The sequence below is a fragment of the Leptopilina boulardi genome, unplaced genomic scaffold (assembly GCF_019393585.1).
Source record: "Leptopilina boulardi isolate dan_hultmark-lab unplaced genomic scaffold, ZJU_Lbou_2.1 LbouV2_126, whole genome shotgun sequence".
NCBI classification, from domain to species: Eukaryota; Metazoa; Arthropoda; class Insecta; order Hymenoptera; family Figitidae; genus Leptopilina; species Leptopilina boulardi.
The window spans coordinates 445338-471631 of NW_026137670.1; the positions used below are offsets into that span (position 1 = coordinate 445338).

The 26294-nt window shown below is 31.7% G+C and overlaps 1 long non-coding RNA gene across 1 annotated transcript; it reads left to right on the top strand.

Moving 5' to 3' along the window:
* Window positions 1-820: 820 nt before the first annotated feature.
* LOC127291160 (uncharacterized) lies at window positions 821-26294 on the top strand. Its single transcript, XR_007844555.1, has 5 exons — window positions 821-903; window positions 2352-2472; window positions 5730-5869; window positions 6064-6301; window positions 26243-26294. It is a non-coding gene; the product is annotated as an uncharacterized LOC127291160 (long non-coding RNA).

The window sequence follows — 26294 nt, forward strand, 5'->3', positions numbered from 1 at the left end:
CGTTTACCCCACCCCAAAAGCATCCCCGAATCTATCGGACGATTTTCCACTCGGAATCCTCCCCACTTGGGCAAAAAACAATATAAGAGTTTCCATATAGAGTCGAAGGTCCTCTCTCTCTCTATATATATATGTACATAGTAACGCCACCAGGATTTTAATGAAAAAAATCTCAAGTCAAAATTGGATTTAAGCACCTTTAGATGCGACTAAAGTGATTTTATAGAATCGATGGCTCTCTTCAAGTTTTCCATAAGGTGAAAATTAAATTCGTTGAAGTGATTTTTGTGAATTAGTTTTCTAAATTACTATTTAAATTTTCTGATAATTTTTTTTTCTATTGAACATAATATTTAATTAAATTTAAAGAGAATCCATAAAAAATATAATAAAGAGAAATTGTTATATGTATAATTTAATTAGTCAAATTGGTTTATTTTCAAATGAATTTAAAAATCGATGATGATTTACTCCACTCCATTAAACTTGTTTAAAGAATGAAGTAAAATTGTTCAAGTATTTTTCACTTAGGCTCCAAACTGTCTAACATCGCTTACTGCGTGCTTAATATGTAAATTACCGGCAGGCGGTGGTTTGAAAACTCGTACACATAGTGAGTTCCAGGACTTGATTGTGAAAAGAAGGGTTGTTTGCAAACTTTTATTTACTTACACCTGTATAGAGTTATGAGAAACGTGTGTATATAGTAGTCACGTGAATGAATAAGTGAATGGAGTGTGATTTTAATATTCTCATTCTCTTATAATAATTATCAACTTTTATTTATTTAAATTTTGAAAATTTTCAATATTTCTGTTTCAGTTGTTGCAGTTCGTGCTGTTTAATAGGTGAAGGTGAAAACAAAACGAAACTTCAGATTGAAGATGACATCTGTCAAATACTGTAAGTGAAAATTAGTATTGTTTTTATTCTTCTCTTTACTTAAAAAAAAAAATTTTTTTTATTCTCGTGGCAATATATGCAATGTTTAATACAGTATGTCCCTTAATATTTCATGGATAATTCTTCGGTAGAGTAATATACTTTTCGGTCCTGTAAGGCATTGTCCAAAGAGAGTGAATCCTCGCATGTCGGTTAACCATCGTCCCTGCTCTCGCGTCGAACCCAGGGTCGTTGAATTTATCGTTAAGTGATGTCCGCGTTTATTTATCGCGAGCCTTCTATCCTTAACGGTCGTGAACTCATTTCATTATTCGCAAAGTGCACCAGGAAAATTTACTGTGAGGGCGTCTCCACATTGTTTTCGGGTTTTTAATGTCCGATTTTCTTTTTTTTTTTTTCGTTTCTGCCTCGCAATTCTTATTTTTAAAGAGGTAATAAGCTTTTTTTTCATAAACTATACACTTGATGTACCTGTAATAATTAACGCTCATGTTATTAGAGAGAATTAATTTTTTCTTTGAACCTTTCTGAACACCTTGGTAATATTTTTAGTAGAAGTTTCATTTCTTTTATTTATTTATATCGAAAAATGCTTTTTTTTTCTTGTCCTCCAACATAATGTTGAAATAAAAGTGTAAGATATATATCAGAGATGGTGTTATTCCACGAAGAGCTCGTCAATTAAATCTAAATCGAAGTTTTAGCAGTTCGTGATATACGAGTCAGTTTGAAACCAGCTGCTCTACAAGCGGACGGAGATTATAAAGCGTTTATAGCACAGCTTCCCACCTCGGGGCACTTCGCTTCTGATCTGCATAAAAATAGGGGAATCGTAGGGGGAGGAAAGAGGAGAGGAGGACAGTGAAAGCGGGAAGAGGATCCTTAATACAAGATCAGATTATGATTTTGCGGGGGAGTACGCGAGCGGTGGTGAAACAGGCCTTTTTCTCGAGAGAGAGAGAAAAAGAAAGAGCAAGAGATGAGAGTGTTGCGCTGCCGCAGGATTGGACGATCTTCGACGTCATTAAACGACCGCGATAACTTGGCGATTTTAAGGGATCAAGTAAGGAAAAAAAAGAAAACAAAATTTTTTTTTTTGCCCACTCCTCGTATATTTATTGCTCGAATGGTGTGAGATCACACGTTTAAGGTGGATTACAAAAGTGTTGGAAATGTGCTCGAGAAAGATATTAAAACCATTGAAAGAGGCGCAACTTTTTTTTTAAGTGTCGTAATATATTTCTCACAACCGAAAGTACAAGTTGTGCGGGAACCTGTCTTAAAACAAATGCGACACTTTTAGGTGTGCAGAAACTTGCAAATTCGACCACATTTTTTTTTTTGAATATTTTTACTGCATGTTTTATATTTTTTTGTTTAAAAATAAATTACAAATTGCTGATATTGGAATAAATTACATAGTTTTAAACAAAAATTTTTCTTTTCAGATGGTGTCAGTATTTGCAGAACGAGAAATTTAATTTTAAATCAGAATTTGATGATAAAATCACAGTGATTGGAGACAGAAAGAATTGAAAATATCGATGGAATGCTGACAACATCGTAAGGGTGAGTATAGTTTTAATTTTTTTAATGATTTACATAAAAAGGTGTTTAGATCTGTAGATGAAAAAAGAAATTTTATTCTTTATATTCAGAGATGAAAAGACAAATTATAAGAAAATAGGGTTATTTTTAGACTTAGGCTATTGGTTGTAATTTTTAATTCTATTATTAATTATTATTGTGAGAGGTATATATATATTTTTTTCTATATGGGAGAAGATATAATCCCGCAAAAAAGCTTTCGCGAGAGGTTTGCAAAATTCTTTGACAGTGAAAAATTTATTTATACGGTCTTGGCTGAAGTTGAAGGTGGGTTCTTAATCTCGATTTGGCTATATAGCCAGGGCGATAATTGATGAGATGCAAAGTAGAATAGTGGAGGTCGATTGGATTTACGGTGGTATAGGACAATCGACGCGCAGTTCGAAATCCCATATGCCTCTCTCGACACCCCATGAAGAATAAGAAGCGAGGCCGACGTACATAATGGCGTCGAGACGCGAAAGGGCGAAGCTAACGATATATCTTGGACTATTGTCTTGTGGGTCGCGACAGTCGCGGCCATTATATCAAGATTAACTCTCTTATTCCCTGCTAAGGTAGAGAGGAATAAGGCAAAAGAAGAGGGTACATACAAACACATTTGACAGTTGTGGTGTATGCTCTTATATATATGTATACATACACGAACCATCACCTATACACGTTTGTGAAGGAACCAACAGTGAGTTGACTGTGTCCCGCAAAAGGCAGAGAACGAGGGTGTATGCTAGGCATCCGCAAAAGAGGACATTATAAGGAGTTATGAGGTCCTGCCTCATACGTGAGCATCCCAATCGTTGTCTCTTTCCTTTCGCGAACTTTTTTCTTTCCCCTCCCGCCTCTCTCCTCTTTTACTTATTTCTTCCCTCTTGCTTCATTCTTTATTTCCCTCCCGCACCGCAGTCCCGATTCTTTCTGTGGCGGTTCTTAATGTCCTCTCCCTTTTAATGTCGGCTCTGCCCTCGAGGTCGATTCTGAACATTTTTACGCTGCCTCTTTTTCATGGCCGATATTGAGTTATATCCAACGCGCATTTATCGTTCAAAATCCTGTTGTTCGGGAGAGCAGAAAACGAGAAAGCCGCGAGAGTGGAATGAGGAGGGTTGCGTTCTGACTATATGTACATGTAAGAATTCCTTGAGGTCCTTCCAAGACAGTCCCAAGTCAAATGGAGAGAGTATATATATATGCTGCGGGTTGGAAAAAAAAAATTTTTAAAGGGCGAAACATGTACAATGATTTGTTGTATGCTTGCTGTAATGCGAAATGATAGCAATACTATCGATGAACCTTAACCTCGAATATCGAAACAAAACTTACAAATCATTAGTTGCAAAATCCTTTTTGCAAAATCTTTCTCTTGTATTTTTTATGTTCAAACTATTTACTATTGCATATATCTAATACAGGCAAATTCTATTCTTGTAGGTTTTCAATATATGGAAATAATTATATATGTAAAATATAATACCTTATTGTTAACAAAATAAGCGTTATCCATGAATCTTTAAAAAAAAAGTTCTCGAAAGAGACAAATAGATAAACAAACTTTTTCAAGAGTTATATTAAAAGTTCATGATATTAAAACCCTCGCGAAATTGTAAAACTTTAAAATTCTTTGAGAAGAAATGAAAAAGAATATATAAGGGAAGCCATACACAGCATATATGTATGAAATGAACATTCGCAAAGAAGTTCCATATTCCATCACTCGTATTCATAAAATTATCAAGAAAGAAAGTTGCTATAATGGAAAGAATAAAAGGGGTAGGAGAAAAAAAAAGTTATACAATGTACGTTATACATACGCATATATACGACAAAATTACAAATTGAATTACGAACCATGTTATACGAGATATAACCAATTACAAAACAGTTTCATTCTGATTTATGATATACATGTTCTGTGTCGTCTCGTACAAACTTGAGAGTAATTAAATTTAACATATAAGAGAGAGAGAGTTTTGAAAAAAGTTGGTATCAATATCTGATTTTTTTTTTTATGGTCTGTGATATGTATTTATTATGATTTTCATATAAGTTTTACCCCGACATAATCAGTAGTTAGATGAAAAAATTTCTTAGAAACTATATATGAGGGACTGATACTTGCAGTGTGTCTCTAGCATATGTATAATGTGTAAATAATAAATGTAAGAGAGAAAGAGAGAGAGAGAGTGAGGCGTCTTTGAAAGGGAATAGCAAAAAAATCAGTATGTTGACCTCTCATGGGATTATTTGGAGGTCAAAGAGCAAAGAATGCGTGGTGAGGTCGTGACCCAGTGAGGCCGACCGATGGGTGATGATACCGCATGGTGGGCTAGATCGACTGAACTGGATATCCTGGTAAGTTTTACAGCCAGGGTTATAGCCCTCTGCACCAATACTGTGAAGGAATCTGATGCTTTACGGACAGAATCACCCACCCCCGGGGTTGTGTGGCCGACTACATCACTATATATATATATATATCGTTCTAGTCGTTGCAACCCCTCGCCTTTGGAGTTCACCCTCACCTACAAGGTTACAGCTCTCTTTCTATCTCTCTCATACTCTCTCTTCGTTCCCCTGTTCAGATCAACCGACCTCTATTCCTCGTCCTTCTACAGCCACGCGCTCACTCGCGTAGTATATACTGACGACAACCATGAATGAGACCACGTGTCTTGACTCAACTCGCTGCCATCCAAAGATTTCATGCTCCCGCTTTTTTTTTTCATCACGTGATATTCTTTTTAAATAAATAAATGAGAATTCGATCAGAAAAATCCATAAGAAGTTTTCACCTTTCGAAAAAACAAAATTCGCTTCATTAATTTATTTTAATTTAATGGAGAATTTTATGCAAATGCATGAAGAAGTAAAGAATTATAGCGAATATGACATTTTCTGTTTAATAAGAAAATTTACAACAGGGTGGCCTGGAAAAAGTTAGGAATTCTTTTAGTTTTTATCTCCAATTTGTAGTAGCTCCATCTATTGGTTTCTATTTTTCGTTGAAAGATTACTGAAACGAACATAACCTCTTTAAAAATTATCTCACTTATCAAAAAAGAGTATTATCTTTTTTAAAGAAGCATTCCAAAAAAATAGCTATTTTTTTTATCAATAACGGAATGAAATTTAGTGTTTATTACAAATAATTTAATCCTTATAATTCAAAAAAAAAAATTTCATTACAATTATTTATATTTATTAGATGATTGATTTTTCAGAGTATGCTGTCAGTAATTGATGAGGATCATTAAGTTTGGACCGGTCCTCTCTAATTTTATCAACAGGCGACAAAATTATTCTGGAGTAATTTATTCGTTCTGATACAAAATAGACTGCTGATGCTGTAAACATCCTAAAAGTGAGTACTCTCATTATTAATTTAATTATTTGGAACATATTGTCAGTTTATTCTAACTTGATGTTTGAGTACAAAATAAATACTAAATAAAAATCTTAAAAAATAAATTTTAATTAATTAAAAAAAGTTATCACGCTCAATATTCTTTGTCCGTGTAATAAATACTGACCTCATTTTAATTTATCTTTTTGCAGATTCTATCCTCGATGGCTTGTGGTGTCTTGTACTTCAAAGATAAGGGAGAAAGTAAAAACGGATACATCTTATCTGGAAGGACACAGAATTCTCCATATTGAAGACTTTTTAGAACTCGGTCTATTTTTACGGTTATTTTTCACATTTTCGAAATGGAAATTTAACTTGAAAGTAGGGATCTCCGAGGGCTATTTAGTTTGAAGGAGCTGTACTGCTGATGCTGTAAACATCGTAAGAGTGAGTAGTACTTTTAAAATTTGAAATTAATTCTATTTGATTTAATTTAATTGATAAGATGACGTTCTTTCGATGAAATAATCCCATATATTTTATTGCTTTAAACAAAATGGGGACAAGTCTTTAATTTTCAAATTATTTAAAAAATTGTTGAGAATAGAGAATTTTGCTTCAGCAGTAAAAATATAAAAAAAAAATTGTTGGCTTTCAATCTTCTATTTACAAAAATTGTTTTGGAGTTTTTGACCTTTCTCTTTTTTATAAAATGGTTCGTCAACTTTTGAAACAATAAAATGAAATGGCAGAAATTTGTAAAGGGTAACTCTCAAAAAGTTGTATAATTCACATCTGCGAATAAATTTGTCAAACGTTATATAGGTATATACATAGTGTTTTCCATCGTAGAATTTTGAGTCTTGAGAGTTTTTGTGAGAAAAAGTGTAAAAAGTTTTATTTCTCGTGAACCGTTGCAAACAGCGCTTTACACTACTTTTCTATTCTTTTTCGTTCTTACATTGCTCTTTCTTTCTTTTCAAAAAGCTTCTCTCACATTTTAAGCTTATAGGAAAAAAGTTTACTCTCCATGCGACAAAAATATTAAAAATGCATTATCTAAGTATTTATAATATTTTTTTCCTACGCAGTTTTGTTTTTAAATTTCGAAATTATAGTTTGATTCAGAAAAAAGGGGAAATTTATCTTCTGAACTCATCGATCAATTTGAAAAGTTTTTTTTTTCGAAATGGTGAATTATTAAAGACACTCGAAACGTTGATTTTCGGCATTTTAGTGAAAACCGAAACCAATCTGATGCGGCGAATATATATAATATGTACGTATTCAAAGGTTTCTCGAATTATATTCTCTATAGGAATTTTCAATCCCCCGAGCTAAATTCGTACATGAAATGCTAAAAGTTTTACGGTCCAGTGAATGAAAGGCCAAGGGAATTTATATCTATATATACAATTGGAGGGCAACCCCGAAATAATAATAACAAAAGAAAAATAGGTACCTGTCCACGATCATGTATACTCTTCCTGTTTGTTTCGCTTTTCCTCCCTTATAGTCCAGTCTCTTTCTCATCTCTTCTTCTTTTTTTTTTTTTTTTTTTTTATTCTTATTCGAATTGTCCAAACGCGGACATGATTTGAGAAAAAGCAACGGCTCAAAGGTACAGGTAGCTAAACCAAACATAAGAATCACACGAGGGGGAATTCTGCGGCCAAAGGACAGTTTCAGGACATCAGCTTATATGTAGTCCTGCAAAATACGAATAGACAATGAAGACTGGGAACATTTTCACACGCCCTGGGTCTCGCGAGTTAAATAAGGGATGGTCACCCCTTAGGACAAGGACCGGTCATATCACCTGGCTTTAAGAAACGAGAGTTCAGTCATTAATATATGGACGCGTATATGAACGTTGCTGAATAAATTAATCTAGACGCGCATCCTAAACAGCCACCCTCTTATCCCAAACGGTTCTCGTTGCGCATCAAGAGACCAAAAAGAGAAGCAGCTGATGAGAGAATCCCCTGATACAACATAAGGGGAATTTCGAAAATGAATCACTATTCACAGCAACATTCGTTAATTACTTCACTTATTCCCTCATATATATACTCGCTTTGATCATTCTGATTTATATTGAAAATGAAAAAAAAAACAATTTTATTCTTCAACAATAACTGGCTATTGATTAACAAATTCGTAAATAAAAAAACAAATGAGAATCTTGAAATTCTGATAAGCTTAATAATTTACTTATAAAACTTTACAGACTGGAACCAATTACTGATATACATTTCTTGTTTGGAAAATTTTCCAAGATCCTCGAATAATAATTGAATAATATAATTTCAATAGAAAATTTTGTTTCGTGGAATTTATGTACAAGTTTTCTTGTTTATTTTCCAAGACACGAAAATCGAGCATTTACTGAACGGTTCGAGCAATGTTCTTAATGATCGAACCAAGACCCATCCCATCGACACTATTCTATATATATATATATATATATATATATATATATATATGTATACTATACATCGTTTACCAATAATGAATCAATGGCAGCGATGTGTGCAAAAGAGAGCGAGACAAAAAAGAAAAACGGTCTTTTTTTCAAGACCCGGGCTTTATCGTCGTCACTCCCGTCGAGCTACTTAATTCCCTGGAGCCCAACATAGATAGATCCTTTCTCTCTTCTCTCTCTCTCTCTCTCGTTTTCCTCCAACTCCTCCGCACGTCTATATTGGCATCGACGTGTTTTCTTCAACGAAATAGTGTTTCTCACGGTTTGCCAAAAAAAAGGGACCACAGTCCATTCAAGTTTTAGCATTGTCAAATTCAGTCGATTAGCCGAGGACATTTCCAAAAATTTGGGATGCATTATGGTTTACGAATGTGCTTCCATTATGTATATATATTGAGGATTATGAATCTTTCTGCGCACACCTGCGTTGTCATTAACTTCCTTAAAATTGAACAATGAATTTTTTCAAATTCAATGAAATTTATATTTTAATCCTTTTTCATTATTGTAGAGAGAGAGAGAGAGAGAGAGAGAGAGAAGGAAAAACAATTTTTTTTTTAATATTCATCAGATTTATTCATTTTTCACAAATCAATACAATGAGCATTTTCTGTTTTGTTAGATTTTTCTTTTCTTTTTTTTGAGAAGTGGGTGGTTAATTCTGTTCGTGTTGATACTAATTCTGGAAGCTGTCTCATGATTACGTCTCTCGCGCGCGATTTGAAAGCACCTGCTAACGCGAATGATACAACTCAGGCATATATAATACTGGCATTGCGCGAAAACCTTGTAACACTTGCTTCATTTTTGACTCCTTTGGATATAATGCACAATTTTTTAGAACAAAAATTTTTTGTTTTTAGTAACGTGATTTTTTTTTGAGAAAATTTTATTTATATTTTTTTTCATTATATGTACACTGAAAAAAAATTTGATTCATTCAAATACTCGATTACTTGAGTATTATCACATAAATATTTACTTGAAGCAAATTATTTGAATTAAAGAAATTGTATTTGAACCAATAATTTCTGTATTTGAAACAAATACAATTTAATTGATTCAAATAATAAATATTTGATACAAATACCATTTAATTGATTCAAATTATTATTATTATTATTATTATTATTATTATTATTATTTGATAATAGTCAAGTAATTGAGTATTTGAATCAAATAAATTTTTTTTCTCAGTGTAATATTTATTAAATTAGAAAATGATAAATTCTATTTAGAAAATAAATTAATAGAAAATAAAGATAAATAAAAATCCAATTGAATAAAACAAAAATTTGAAATTAAAAATTTAATCAACAGTTTTATTAAATAAACATCCGGATAAATAGAAATTATTTATTTTAAAATGCAAAACTTTTAAGTTATCTTTGTCAAATATCACATTTATAGTTTTTGACGTCAAATGAAAGAAAAAATAATAATAATAAAAAAAAAATTATAAAAGATCGATCTCTCCTTTAGGAGTGACACCTAAAGATACAAGGGTAGTCATTATAATACATATATACATTCCTTTATCGCGAGTTATGAGGTTCACAAGTTATTGTTAAATGGGACCTCGTAAAACGCGTGAATTCGTAGAAATCGTACGATTTTTGGCAACAAAGACCCATACCAAGTATAAAGCGGGAAGCGATCCATCTTTTGGTATTCATTCACGAAAAGAATAAGTCCCGGGAGAGGGAGAGAGAAGGGTGCTCATATAGAAGAGAGAGAGGAGAGAGGTAGTTAAAAGACGAAAAGAGAAAGGAAAGCAACAAAAATGAGATAGAAGGAGGGATGAAGAGAGAAGATACATGGGGATGCTGTGTGAGATAGAGAAAGAAAATCCAATGAAGATGAAGAGAGAAAGAGAAATTTGGGGAACAGAGTGAGTTAGAAACAAGCGACAGTTAAATCGAGAGAGGTGTCAACCCCTATTGTCCTCATGGTCATAAAGATTTTTCGTAGCTTGGAATTTGTTTTAGCGGGATACCAAGCGGGATATCTGACCAACCATAATGAGTGGCCGGTGAGCACATTGTCATGCTAATCTTCCTTTGCGAGACAGAGAGAAAGAGAGAGAGAGAGACCTCGAAAAATTTAGCTATAGGGCAATTCGCAGCAGCCAAGGACCAAGGAGAGAGAGAGAGAGAAACCCCTCTCTTGGGACAAAAGGACGACCGGTCTTCCTTGAATCTAAGCACGGTTGCTCGATGAAAAGAGATTTTTATTCTTTAGATATTATAAAAGCGCTCGCGACCCCGAACAGCGACACGTGAAGATGCCAAGAAAAATAAAGGCAGAAATCGATTTTAATTCTCCAAATTCCTTCTTCTTTTCATAATATTAAATGAGATTAATATTTAAAAATTTTTTTTGCGTTTTTTTGAAAACTATTTTTGACTGTTTTTGAAAAATGGGAGTATTTTTTTGCAGAAAAAAATAACTTTAAATATAAACACTTTAATGAAAACTATATATATATATATATACCTGTTGAGAATTGTTTGAAAGAGTAAAATGGAGCATTCCTTTCAAAAGATAAAAGCATCGAAGATACAAGCAAAAAGAATCAAGACGATTAGACGGAGCGCCCACCTCGGTAATTCACCCTCGTACCAAGAAGTTTAGTTACACAAGGCGATAACAATCTTTTGAACAAATACTTTCCTTTCTCCGCGAGATCTCGAGCAGCGGAAGCAAACAAAAGCAGCGACGTGTCTCAAAGATCGAATCTTTATTTAAGGAAGAAAATTCCCTCTTAAAGTCGAAATTCTCACCTGGCACGAGAGAGATTATGACATATACAAGCAGCTGAGATCTGTACAATAAAAAAATGACATCTGGATGAAAAAAAAAAATAATAAACGGAAAAAATACAATTATAAGTATATATATTTATATGAAAAGGTATATTGAAAATATTTCAATTCTTTTATACATTCTTTTCAATTTATATATATACATTTTTATCAAAGGCAGATATATTTTCTATTTTCTTTGAAAAGAAATTAAAATCAAGATTTTTTTTTAAACACAAAATCGCTCTTCGACAGGGACAAATCCACGAAAATTTTTTTTTCAAATAAATAAGTTGAGTTTTAGGTTTCCTTTTTTAGAATTGTTTTTCAATCGCGTTCAAACTGTTGAGAATTTTTAAACCGATTGGTCTCGCTCAGGTGAGAATGACATCGACCTTGGCTCCTTGTCGGTTTAGAATATTAGGTGGAAGGCTAAAATGTGGGTCGTGAACGAGACAATTAAATTTTTATAATGGTTCTCTGAACACAAGAAACTATAATAATCAAAACTACATAGACATCTGGCTGTGTGTTATATACATGTATATATATAGTTAAAAAAAATAAGAAATATGTTCTATTAATTTCACTCGGAAACAAGTCCATTTCCAATTAAGTCAAATTTACTTTTTTATACGTTCACAATTAATTTCAATCCCAACAATGGAGAAATCCACTACCATGGTGTGCTGTAACACATTACAGAAATTAAGTTCCGAAACTTTAATGAATTTCGTAATTAAAAAACTTGTATGGGTTCTAATTTCTAAACAAAGTAATTATAGTTAATTTCAAGCTGCTTCTTCATATATTGCTTGAGAAATTAATCTTCTAAATTAAATTTTTCGTTAATTGAAAATTGAAAAAAAAAAAAGTTTTTGGATTAATTGGAAAAATTATTATAGACAGATTGTAATTAAATAAATAAATTCTAAAGTTTTAGAAAAATAATAGTTAATATAAAATGCAAATATTTGTTTATGAAAATATTATTCTTTTTTTATCTTTAAAAATACTTTCATCTGTTTGCATTTCTTATGGTTTTATCTCATTGCATTTATCTGTTTATAGTTTTTATCTCTTAACGCTTTTATCTATCGGAAGTCTTTAAATTTTCCTCTTTCTTTGTTTTTTTTTAATTATATTGCTATTTTCTTTGTTTTTGTTTTTGTAGTTTTTTCTTCAGAAATAAATTTTTCTTAAAAAAATAAGTTGGAAAAATATTTTAAAACGTCGATTATTTTGCTATACATATATAAGTTATTTGAAAGTGAATTCCCTTAAATGAGTCAATTCATCCCTGAAAAAAAATCCTACAGGTATGCACCTACATCGTAGTAGGGCCAGGTGTGCCGATCTCTTGAGGGTGGTATATAGGAGCCGGTATTTCTTTTTTTTTTCCGAAGCTTATTGTTGTTTAGTTTATGTAGGCCGGACTCAGTCGGTCGCTAAACTATTTGTTTACTAATGACGGATTGTCCCATGGTCCTTAGGTAAACTTCTGTGCTTTTTCGCCCTTTCTTCGTTTTTTTTTTCCTCAATTTCTTTTCTCTTTTATCGATCACTGGAAATTTTCATTTCTATACATGTATGTATTAAAGGAAATGCAGCTGATTTTTGTCTAATTGTTACGAAACTTTTTTCAATGGTTAACTGATGTGGGTGAGAGAGATGAACTATTTTGAAATAAATATATATATATATATATATATAAAATAAAATTGAAAAGTGGAACAAACCGTGGAAATTTAATGAATTCTTTCGGGTAAAAGGCAGATTTTTTTTCCAGTTGTATAGATTTAAGATTTCATAAATGTCAATTTTGACGGTGGTTAAAAATTTTTTGGACAAAAGCTTCTTTATTTGTCGTTTAACGATCGTAGATATATACTCGATTATTATTATTCAAGTTTATTGGACTGTGATCACATAAATTTTGACGTATTTTAGAAATTTTTTTTATAAAATGCAGTTTAAAGAAAAAAGAAAATTGGATCTGATTTTTAGGAATGTATAGACATTTTTATAAAATGGGTAATTTTTTCAGTTATTTTAAGTTATATTAAATTACATACCCAGAGGAGTGTAATTATATCCTAAGGACTTTTTAATTGTTGCCTGATGATCGCGAATCAAAAAGTATAAAATTCAAGGCTTCTTCTCACAGAAAATATATTCGAAAAGAAGAAAGAAGATTTTCTCATATTTCTCAGAAATAAGATGCTTCTGAATCAAGATAAAAATGATGTGCGTATTCTGTGTTTGGCCAATTATTCAAACATTGATCCAAATATTATTCGAAGGAAATATTTTTATTGTAACGAAAGACAAGTTATTTTTTCGAGATTATATTTATCGGTTCAAACCGGATGTTGAAAAGAGACAATATAATCCCTTTAAGAAGAGAAAGAATTATCAAGTTAAAAGAAACGATATATAGATGAGATGAAATTAGTCAGGAAAAAAGGAGAGAAACTACGGGTAGTTTTACCTGAGGCAGAAACCAAGGATGGTCTGTGAGTCAAGTGGTCCTGGGGCTAGTCGCGGATCGTCCGACCAATCCAAGCTAATTGGCCTCCATAGATAATTACGCGCAATTAGGAGTAGGCCGACGAGTAAACTTTTACCAGAGGACGTTACAAATTGAGAAGAAAGGCAGCGACGACTCACAAGATGAATAAGGATAACGTTGTGCGCATCTCTTTCCATAAGAGGAAACGAGTGAGATGAAATCAAGCTCTACGCCAGGTACACAAATTATCTGGCGACGAAAAAACAAGGGAATAACAATTAAATAATGCCGCACGTATTGTTGGATATCTACCGCGCCATCATTATGCGTATATATATACAGGGTGAACACATTTTTTTCCTCTTCTATTTTATAATAATCGCGAATTTGGTTATAAAGAAAGAGTATATTTTAATGACGGAAAATACATCAATAATTCTTGTAAAGTTCGTCCTACAAAACTAATTAAAAAGAAAAAAATTGTGCAAATTTTGCAACTCTTGGAAAAATTTTTATCATTAAAAGTTTTTCAAGTATAGGATCAGAACTTGATATTTTCCTTTTTGAAATTATCTGCAACTTGATCTCCAATTATTTTATTTCAACTAATAACAATTTTCAAAATTGATGATATATTCTTAAAATGAATATAAAATTAAATAAAATATGAAAAAAATTTAGATAATAGTTAAATTTGATGATATTTTTGAAGTTGAATTAAAATTTTCCTGGAGCAAGAGAGGTTAACACATTTTTTGCGGATGATTTGATCCTGTAGAAAGTTTCTTCTATATATATATATATATAAGGTCATGAAACCGAGTAATGTACTAATCTCGTTAAGGATTGTGGAGTTGGAAAACTTCGTTAAGGATCTTTTTTTTCCTTCCATTCACGAGGAACGCAGACACCCGTTAGATAAGGAAGGATCATAGTAGACTATGTATATGTGGTTTTTGGCGGTGCAATGCATTAGAGCAGCCCAACTCATTATGAGTGGTACAATTAAGGACCAATTTCGTATATAATAGCCACCAATCGGGAATATAAGCCCGCAGAATATATATATATTCTCTTGAGGAGTTGGAACCGCGCCGGCCACTCTCTCTAATAACCAACCAAATTCACGGGTTAAGCTTTTGCGATGACTTCAATCTAGTTTTCTTTCTCACAAAATCGTTACCACCCTCCTGTTTTTGCTGTCTCCAATGAAACCGCAACCGCAAAATAATCAAGATACCAATCTTTACCGACCTCCATCTATAATCCCAGAGAGTATATATATATATATATATATACCAAAGAAATAAAACTTACAATCATTTTTTAAATAAAAATATATATAAAACATGAAGTTCTTTCTATTGATTTATTTTTCGCGATAAGTATCGTTTTTATTATTATTTTGAATAATAATGTGTCTGGTTTAGTTAACGAATCGCAGTTTCCTGTCGGCCTTGCCAGAGGGTTTGAGGGGCGAAACATTCCGAAAACTCGAAAATTCCATAAACCAGACCGTGACACGATCGGTTCGAACAATAGTCGACAATAGGAATCGCATCCGATTTTTGCATGCCAATTTTGGATGGCATTGTGCCGTAGACAATGCACCAATAATTACGCTAAACGCCAACCATTCATACGTCCATTCGTCCGAATTCAAATCGCCTTCTGTATCCATTATCGTCGCGCTGCCCAAATAATAATCGCTCTGTTGCGCTTCTATCCATTTTTCGACGATTATATCACTGCAATATCTGCATATAACCTATTCCTATACGTATATATATGTATATATCGTCAAATCGCTTCGAAATATCGAATTTTATTCCATCATCGAATCCAATATTACCCTCGAGCATTTTCAAAATGAACTGAACAAAATTCACAGGCCGCTGATTCGTACCGAGTATAAAAATATATCCCCGAACATTTTCCCCAAAATTAACACACACACACACACACACACATGTTCGCATGTCGGCAATTTTTGAAAATTATTTTCATTGTTGCGTCGGTATACTTTTTTTTTATTGTTGCTTTCTTTGACATTTTTTTTTAGTCGTTAATTTATTTTGCACTGAAAAAATTTGCTTCGCATTAATGACTATTAACCATAGTAACTTAAAATTTGGCCAGCGTAATCAAGCATCCTAGTCAATTCAGTTATGTAGCTTGGTTAATATTGTCAAACTCGATTTAGTAGAATTGATCCCTTGTTTCCTAGTTATATTAACTAAGGTGTTTGGTTAATATCGCATGTATCTATAGTCAATTTTGCTAAAGTTTAATTAGTCAAAGTGATTCTAGTCAATGTACACTGAAAAAAAAATTTATTTGATTAAAATACCGGTGTATTTGGTTATTATCAAATAAATATTAACTTGAATCAAATATTTCTTATTTGAATCAAATAAATGGTATTTGCTTCAAATACTGAAATATTTGATTCAAGTAAATATTTATTTGATAATAACCAAATACACCGCACTCTAAATCTGAATCAGTGAAAATTTCACTGAATTCAAATCAGTGGCTCAGTTTTCTTTAATTTATCAGTGGAATTTCACTGGGAATCAGTAAAAACCACCCAGACAGCACATAACATTGCGGCAATGTTGCGGCAATATTGCTGGGCAAGTTTCGCAATATTGCCTTGTAACATTACAGCAATGTTGCCACAACATTAAAATGTCCCACCTTGCTCAATATTGCACAGTAAGCTTGCCACAAGGTTATGGCAAGGTTGCACCACAAGCTTGCAGCAATGTTGCACGGTAACATTGCCGCAAGATTGCTCGGCAAGTTTGCATTAAAAGTTTGCTGTAAGATTCATGTAAGGTCGAATAGTAAGCTAGCTGCAAACTTGATGCTACAGAAAATTCTCGCCGTAGGCCATAAAAATAATTTTTTCTTCCATTAAAAAATAGCCAGATTTAAATGTTTTAATTCCATTTTTTATCCTATCTTTAATTTTTTTTAATTGAACAATTAAGTAAAATAAAATTTAAATTATGGATATTTTCTTTTTTGAAGTGACGTTCAAATATTATATAGCCAAAAAACTGACAATAAATTTAAGAAAAGTGCCTACGGCAAGAATTTTCTGTAGCATTAAGTTTGCAGCTAGCTTACTATTCGACCTTACATGAATCTTACAGCAAACTTTTAATGCAAACTTGCCGAGCGCTTGTGGTGCAACCTTGCCATAACCTTGTGGCAAGCTTACTGTGCAATATTGAGCAAGGTGAGACATTTTAATGTTGTGGCAACATTGCTGTAATGTTACACGGCAATATTGCGAAACTTGCCCAGCAATATTGCCGCAATGTTATGTGCTGTCTGGGCACTGATTTGAATTCAGTGAAATTTTCACTGATTCAGATTTAGAGTGCGGTATTTGAATCAAATAAATTTTTTTTTCAGTGTAACTAAGATACCTGGTTATTCTGATAAGCTTCCTTAGTCATTCCGACTAATTGTCGAAATCAACTTTGACCAAGATTGCCTAGTGGGTTCCTCTCGTAACCCAGTCAAATTAGTCAATTCCTGGTATCCAGGGGGTTAGGAATTTTTTTCAGTGTGTGGTTATATAAATTTATTTATATATTGATGTGAGTTGAGAAGTGTTAGAATAGATTTGTGGGTTTGACGTGGACTGTAAAGAGAAATATATGAAGAAAAAAAAAACGAGATGAGCGAGAGAAGAAGAAAGAAAGGGGCAAAGGTGGAACTCAAGTTTCGAAGATATGAAGCGCACGAGTGGCCCAGAGTCTCGCTGGAGGTGTGAGCCTTTAGTGTGGCTAACCGGTCATTTATTATGCATCGAAATGCCAGCAAAGATGCCACGCGAGTGGACAGGACGTTGTAAACGTGCGCGCAAAAATAAAGTAACGGCTATGCGGCTCTTGAGTGATTCCGCGTCGCCCTCGGCGTTCAACAGCGATTCCCTTCGTTCCAATATACATTGCAAGGACGAGGATTTTCTCTCCAGCTCATTTCTTATAATTAATACTTCATTTTATTTATCTAATTACATTTTCGTTATTTACCAAACTCTCGTTGAGAATTTCAATTAATTTTCCCTTCTCTCGTCAATTCATTATAAATAAATTCATTTATCCAAAATGTAATTAATTTTTGGTTTATTGGCTATATTACTTCTCTCTAAATTTGAATTTATTAAAAATAACTAATTATTAGTAAAATCATATTTGACTTTTTTGCTTCAGCAATTAGTAAAATGTAACTTTAATTTCCCATGAAAAAATAATTGAATTAGTTGCCTTTTTAATTTACATAAAACCTAAAAGTGAATTCAACTAAATAATTACAATGAAAGAAATATTTTATCAGCATTTATTTGCGACAAATAAATTTTTATTTGAAGCAAATAAAAATCTATTTCAAGTAAATAATATATTTGTCTGAGAGCCTAATAATTTTTTATTTGTTTTAAATAAAACAAATTTATTTAATAAAATTTCATTTAGGCCAAATAAAATTTTTATTTAACTCAAATAAAATTTATTTGAAATAAATGAATATTTATTTGCCTCTGTGACAAAAAAATATTTTTTCTCTAAATGAAATTAATTTTTTCCTAAATATTAGTAAAAATATTACTATTCGAATGAATAACTAACCTTTTGAAATTAGTTATTTTTAACTAATTCAAATTTAGAATATTAATTGTTATTCACTTTTCCTAAGTTATTAATTATTTATCGTTCTTAATTTATCATCAGCATTAATCAATAGGGGAATAATTTCCGGCTTGAAATTTGGTTAATAATTTTTCACGTTTTTAGATGTCAGAATTAATTTTGTTTATACAACTTACCAGTTGGGTAGAATTTTGTTGACCTTCATAATTCCCTTGTCTGTCTGAAACAAATAAGACAATTTTATTAAAAATCAATTAATTTCTAACATTTTTATAACTATTATACAATTCATTTCATTAGTTTCGAAAATTTTTATTTTTAAAATTTGATAAATATTTTAAAATGTTTGGTATAATCAAATAAAATTAATTTAATGATTTAGTTAAATGGAATGATTAATTACAGTACGAATGGATTTAATTAAAGAAAATGAACATTAGCAGAAATAGATTTAATTAAACCAAGTACATTTAATATCAACGAAAGTAATTTAATTAATACAAATACATTTAATTAAATGTAACGATTAATTAAATTAGTATACGAATTCGTTTAATTATAAACGAATGATTAACTTAATCAATACAAATTCGTTAAATTATAAATCGAAATAATTTAAATAGTACAAATGCATTTAATTAAACGAAGTAATTAATTACTACAAATAAATATATTTTTCATTAATTAAATTAATTAATTATTGAATTTTCCAATAAAGTTCTTTTTTCAAATTTTTCTGATTACAATCTAGAATAAAATGTAATGAAAATTTTATAATATAATGTTGCTACATTTTCTTTTATCTCGGGAAACTCATTTCCATAAATAGTACCAAGATTTAATTAAATTGTAGAGGAGAAATATATTTTAACGTTGTATATATATATATATAAAACACACAAGAAGGTATACTTCTTCGATCCAAGATCTAATTAACTCGAGGGACCGCAAAAACTATATTAATTTCCTTTCTTTTACTTTCGCCATGTTTTATTTTATATCTTGGATACACAGAGAATATATACCCAACTGTTTTTATTATATGAAAAAGATTAACGGTATATAAAGGAAACTGCGGTACAAAATGACGTAGAGAAATATTTTCTTTATATATATATATATTTTTTTTTTATATTTTCTACATATTTAAAGAAGAAATTTTTTTTATATGTGAATGTGTTTCTCATTTATAAAGAAAATATACATAAATAATGTTAACTATATGACATAAAAGTAAATAACAATTTACTTGTTAAGTATTTAAAAAACATGAAATTTTAGTCGAAACTATTTATAAGTTTATATTATGGATACAAAACCGTATATTAAAAGATGTATAAAAAAAATGTGCAATTATATTTCGCTCCACACGCGATAATTATAGATAATTATACGTGAATTTCATGATTTAAACAAAAATTCATTTGCTTATTACGTTTTTTTTTTGTTATTGGTCTACTTTGCCTGCATGGACCCCTATTGCAAATTGAGAAATAATTATCTCATACCGGACTAGTTATTTCACTTCTTATTAGTTCTATTTGTCTAACGACCCCAACATAATTGCGAGTTCCCACGGCGCGAAAAATATTGATGCAAGAAAATAAAAAAAATTGCACCTAATTTTTAAAATTTAATACAAAAAAATTGTTTTTTTAATAATTTGAAATGAAAAGTATATATTAAATTGAAAGATGTGGTCAATTTTTGTGAATTATGGTATGAAAATTTGTTGAGAGATTTTTTTTTTTTTCGAAATAAAAAGAGTGGGAGGGAAAAAGTACGCGTAATTCGGTGAACTAGTTTGTGCCAGTGTTAGCTATAATTAAGTTATATGCTGGGATTTTTATTTTTGTTCAAACTTGAACGTCCTTGTCTGCCACGAATGCTGTTAATTCTACGGTTTAGTTTCACGACTCATGCATATTTTTCCCCACCTGTCCCTGCCGGCTGAAAAACAATTATTATAGCTGACGTCTTGTTTTTTTTTTGTCATCATCTATAGCTACCAATAGCGAAAATAAAAGAAAAAGAAAAATTGAGTAGCATTCGCCAATTTTTTTTTTTTATAATACTCTTCGCATATCACTTCGAAAAAAATCAGTGATTATAAATAAATTTGCGAAACGATATTTTTAAATTAGATTTCGCGCACGGTCTATTTATATTTTTAGTTTTACAAATGCGTTTCTTTTTACTACTTTGATATTGAAGTTTGCTGTGGTAACGAACTTTTTTTTTTCACCCGCAAAAGAAAGAATAAAATTGTTTTCTTCTTTAATTCAATATTTTCTTCATTTGATTCATTGCGTAGAGGATCTAGTGTGTTTATTTGAAAACCAACGAAGCATTGAGATAATTCCAAAGCTAGAAGACGCTTTTCACTGAATAGAAATAAAAAAAAGGAGAGAGAGGGAATGAAAAAAATTGGAGTGATATAAAGCGAATAGAGAGCGAAGAGATGAGAATACGGTATAAAAGGAAAGGGAGCAATATTTTCGGATGTGTTACTAAGCCTCTCTACGTTTAATTAGAAGTGGAATAAGAGAGCTAAAGCGTGTGCTTCCAAAGAAGAATTACAAGACGCGCGCGCCCTTCTTAACTCTTGTTCCTTGTTGTATTTCCCTGCTCTTCATTCTCTCTCTCTCTTTCTCTCTCCTTCAATTTTCTCTTGGCCATCGCTTAATGGCAAGTGTTCTTCACGTCTTGGACATTTTTGTCCTTGTCTTACTGCTTACTTTTATTTATATATATGTTTCGCTTTCTTTTATTTCTTTCTTTCTTTTACTTATTTGTGTTTCTTTGTATTTGTTTAATCAGACGAGGAGCTCAGTCTTCATTACCGTCACTAATTTATCTGACCTGTCGTCAGACTCTTTCTGGCCTTAGCGAACGAAATTATTTATATAAAATGTCTTGGTTTATATCTAATTAGGAAAATTTAAATGAAATTAATTAAATGTCATTTCATCTCCTAAATTATTTTCTTATATAGACGATTTACTTTCATTTGACACATTTTTGTCACTCTCTCTAAATCTGAATTAGTAAAAATGTTAACTCATTTGAATTAGTAACTTTTTGCTTCTGAATTAGTAAACATTTTTACTAATTTAGATTTAGAGAGCTCATAAAAAAGAAGGATTTTTGTGGATTCAATTTTATTACATCTATTGTAGATTTTTAAAAAAATTGTCTCTATTCATTAGTGGTGGAGGTTTAATAAAGAAATTTTGAACGAATATAGTGAGGGAGAGAGAGAAGAGGTGTCATTGAGATGATATGAGTTATAGAAGGAGATTTGGAGAGCAAAGTCCATGGCCATGCTTCTCTCGAAAGACAAAGAGAAATTAGAAAAAGAAGATAAAGAGTCTCTGGATATTGACGGCAATATTCGTTAAGTCTTGCTAAGACCCGGCATGCGGCACCGTTCGTTCATTGGGATCGCCCTTGTCTTCCCTATTTCTCTCTCTCTTTCCCTTTTATTTTTTTTCTCTCCTTCTCTTTCTTTTGTTGTAAAAGAGAAATGCCTACTGGACATATATATCTATACTTTTTCTCTTTTCACCCCTTGGTAGAAAATTTGCCAGGGTGAAGATCGCTTTCTCATCCCATTCTTTCACTCATCGTAGAGAGGGGCTATTGCGCGAAGGCCGTTTGAGGATCAGCGCGTCAATAAGGTGTTTGTTTAATTTGCGGATTTGTCCATCGTGTCGCAAGTTCAGAGGTTCTCATTCTTTTAATATATAATATGTTTTTAAAAACAGAAGCAAATGTTAAAATTCATTTGTAAAAATTTATTACTATTTAATAAAAACATTTTTTTTTTTTTTTTTATTGGATTAAAAAGAACTTTTTAAATGAAAATATTTTTATAAAGAGGGATTAAATTATATTTTAACAGCTGCCATTCACACGTCTCTGAAATGGTTTAAAAATAACACTTTATTGATTATCCCTTTTAACGGCATAATGGATAATGAGTCGTTAGCTTTCAGTGAAATGTAACGGCTCAAAAGGTCATTGTTCAAACATTTTAGAGGGCAAAGCGCGCGCAATAGAGTTGACCAGTCCTGTTGTGCATGAGAACTATGACTGAAACAAAAGCTTGCAAACCTGTTGGAAACAATTGACTCGCCCCTGGCCATATAGGACCAGCTTCATTTTACCCTTGGGGGGATGAACAGTTGGATGGCTTTTTTTTCTTATATATACTATATATATATATATATGTATATAACACCCATTGTGCATCAATCGTAACATGTGTGTGCTCTTGCCACACCATGTGATCATGTTTCGCGAAATAATAATTTTCAAAAATTATGTTTTGAAAAACTAAATATGATATACTGATTATTCAAATAAGAATGAAAATTAACTGAAAAATTTACATTTTTTCTTATATATATATATTGAAAGAAAAAACTCTTGCATAATGTAAATAAGTATTTTGCATAATTAGGTTTTTATTTTCTTGCTATAGCAATCTTCTTATCCCTAATGGGGTTTAAATTTACTGCTATCGTGTAATTTCTTCGGGAAGGAAAAATTTTCAAGATGATGCATTATCATCTTAAAGAACCGCATTTCTATCAAGTAATCAAATAATAGAGTCTGGATAATAATACTTTTTCTGTATTTGAATTATTACTCTGAATCTCAAAAGACCTTATGGTTTATTTGTTCAGTGTGTTGTTACAATCGTTTAACAAACTTCGTTTTTTTTTTCTTTGTTTATAGTTTTCCTCTTGTTATAATGCTTAGAGTAATAATTATAATTTTGTTCTTCTTATCTGTTTTTGCTTTGTTGACTATTATATCAAATAAACATTTATTTGTATCAAATAAACTAATTTATAATTCATTCTAATTCACAGAAAATTAAAAGGCATTAAAATAAACTGCAACGCTTATTATTTTAATCCATTTTGGTATTAAAATAAGCAAAATTAGATTAAAATAATAAGCGTTGCAGCTTATTTTAATGCCTTTTAATTTTCTGTGTTTATTTACAATTAGAATTGTAGAAATTTAAATTTATTAGGGAAAAAATAAAAAACAGAGAAAAATTTATAGAAAGAAGAATTATTTTGTGAATGAAAGAGAGAGAGTAATATGAATCAAAAAACAAAAGTATGTGTAAGAGTATGATGGGTTTCCCTTCTTGCTTTTATGAGTAGGCAATACGATATGCAGTTATTTTTGGCTTCACCCTCGCAATACGTATATATATATATATATGAACTTGCAGAGGAAATGGGGGAGAGTTGCTCTCAGAGTTCATTTTTCGAGTATATGAGTGCACTCGCGACACTATATACACTTGCATTTAATCGCACGCACTTTCAAGCCATTGAATTACATATTTTCAAGTATTATAGAGAGTATACATGAAAACTTGTAACCGCGTGCATGCTTATAATATCGACCGTTCGCCGCGTCGGTATGTGATTACTTTGATTAAGTCACGCAATAAAGGCCATACACTCGTGTACTGTCTTTTTCATGATGCTCGCTAGTATTTTGCAAATAGATTTTTTTTTTTAGAAAATAATTAGAAAAATTCTTTAATAGTATCACTAAAAGAATACTTCAATACACAATACTTCTTCAATACAAGAAAGAAAGAAATAATTTTAGGTATGTGGATAAAAAATAGTTTTTAAAAAAGGGACTTTTATATATAAAATGACAGAAAAAAGGAATTTGAAAAGAAAATATAAAAATAAAATTGATATATACTCGGGATAAATGCAAGTCCATCGTAAAAATTCAAAAGGTCGAACCGATTCGTTTCATTATCGGATATCTCCTTGCGATCGACCAATAGGAAAACTTAAGCAGAGGCTTTCATTTCAGTTGGCGACTGTCGTCGTCCAATACAGCATATTACCAGGTCTTAGCTAATTTTCTTTTTCCTTCTTTCTCTCGATTTTCAGAAGACTGGGTATATATCCATCCGCCTCACTCGCTCTCTCTTTTTCCAACTCTTTTTCTTTTATCTCTCTCTCGCTCTTTTACTTTCTTTCTTTCTTTCTTTCTACTCTCGAGGTTGAGCGTCGGAGGGTGCGAGGTCATAGTGGTGTTTGCGGCGGCTGAGGCGACCGAGGGCGACCAAAGATGGAGGTGGGAGGGGTCGGTTGGTCAGTGCTCCTTACTTAGGGGGTGGCGAGTCTGTTCTTAATTAACGCTCGCCTCTTGTGCTTCAACCCCCTTGCCACCACTCGGCGTAATGAGGGTCTTTCCATGTGTGAGTGGCACAAGGAGCGCTTATACATACTGGATAACCGGAAACGCGTGTGGGTGACCTAGATGAGACGCGCCCCGTCTAGCTAATTCTTTTCTTCCGCGCGCTGACCACTAAAGTAAGTAGATGGCTGTGTACCACTCCGTACATATAAGCTTTCCTTCTTTATATACGTATATATATATATGTATAAAGAAAAGTGCTAGATTTTTATATGTCTTGGTGAGAGGGTTTAAGTATCTCACAATGAAATTGCCAATGTGTTGGTTTTCAGCTACATATTACTCTTTCTCTCTCTATATATATACACACCTCTTTCTAGGTTTTTTCAACACTTGTCGAGAGTTTCGTTTGGGAAGAAAATTTTCAAATTCACTATTTTTGAAAAAAAAAATACTAAATTAATTTCTGAGAAAATTTATTTAATAATTTCTTATTTTCGAATTGATTAAAAACAATATGTTACATAATCGCAGTTTCACTGTAAAACGAAAGGTATTAATTTAATACCAACTTTAGGTACTAAATTGTTATTTGGTTCTATTTTGATACCTAAAATCGGTACTGATTTAGTACCTTCTTTTTACAGTGTTTTTTTATGTAATTATTTATTAACTGTATACAGGTTTTCATGAACGATATATTGTACAAAGGAAACGAAAATACGTATATATGTGAGAGAGAAGAATTTGGGGGAGGGGGAATGTAACCGTCTCATTCTTCTGTGACATCCTGCTATATGCGGTCACTTTCTTGCCTCCCTCTTTAGCGGACTGAAAGCGCGGATAACAGCAATTAACCCACCCGTTAATAGAGACGATTGTGATTAATTATCGGATTTAATGACCGGCTACACTTGTAAATATAGCCGGACCATATACGATACGGTGCACCGTAAAAATTAGAGACCATGATTCCTATTCTACTTGGTGTCCTCCTCCACTGTGCGATTGCGACCACAGAAACGGCTCCTGTCACACTTGGCTGATTTTTTAACCAGCAATCATTCACTACGTCTGTGGGACCGTACGTAAAAGAATATATATATATATATATATATATATCGCAAAACTTTTCAAGGATATAATGTCTTTTTCGAGGCTAATTTAAAATGTTTTTTTTATTCTTCATGAATTTAAAAAATATATTTAAATTAAAAAAATTTAAGATATTGTTTATTAATGATAAATATTTTTAATTCTTTTTGAATTGTTCGTTGATGTGAATTTAATCTCGATTTTTGTCTATGTGTATGTGTGTGTTTGTAATGAGTAAACAGATGCAAACAGAACAAAAACTAAGGGGTGCTAATCCATATGTCTACTATACTATTGCATTGAATTTTTTTTTTCTTTTTTTTGCTATGAGGAAAGGAAACTTTTTCCTTCCCTTTTTCTGAGTTTTGTCAATGTCGATAAATGGAATTCCTTGAGGGGTGATTCTTGGTATATAACGCCCGTTTGCGTGAGGCTCGAAATTCCACGTCTTATATATATATATATATATTGTATTGATTCCGAAAAATTTTAAATTGTTCCTGAAAGTTGTTTCTTAATTAATTAGAAACGGAATATTTATTTGCTATTTAGATTTAAGATTAGAAAAAATTAACATATTATTTTCAATGAATCTGAAATTCAATATAATAAAAATTTGGTTTTTTTTTACAGAGGATAGCAATTCAACATATCTACTGCGACTATATACAGCAACAAAAAGTGA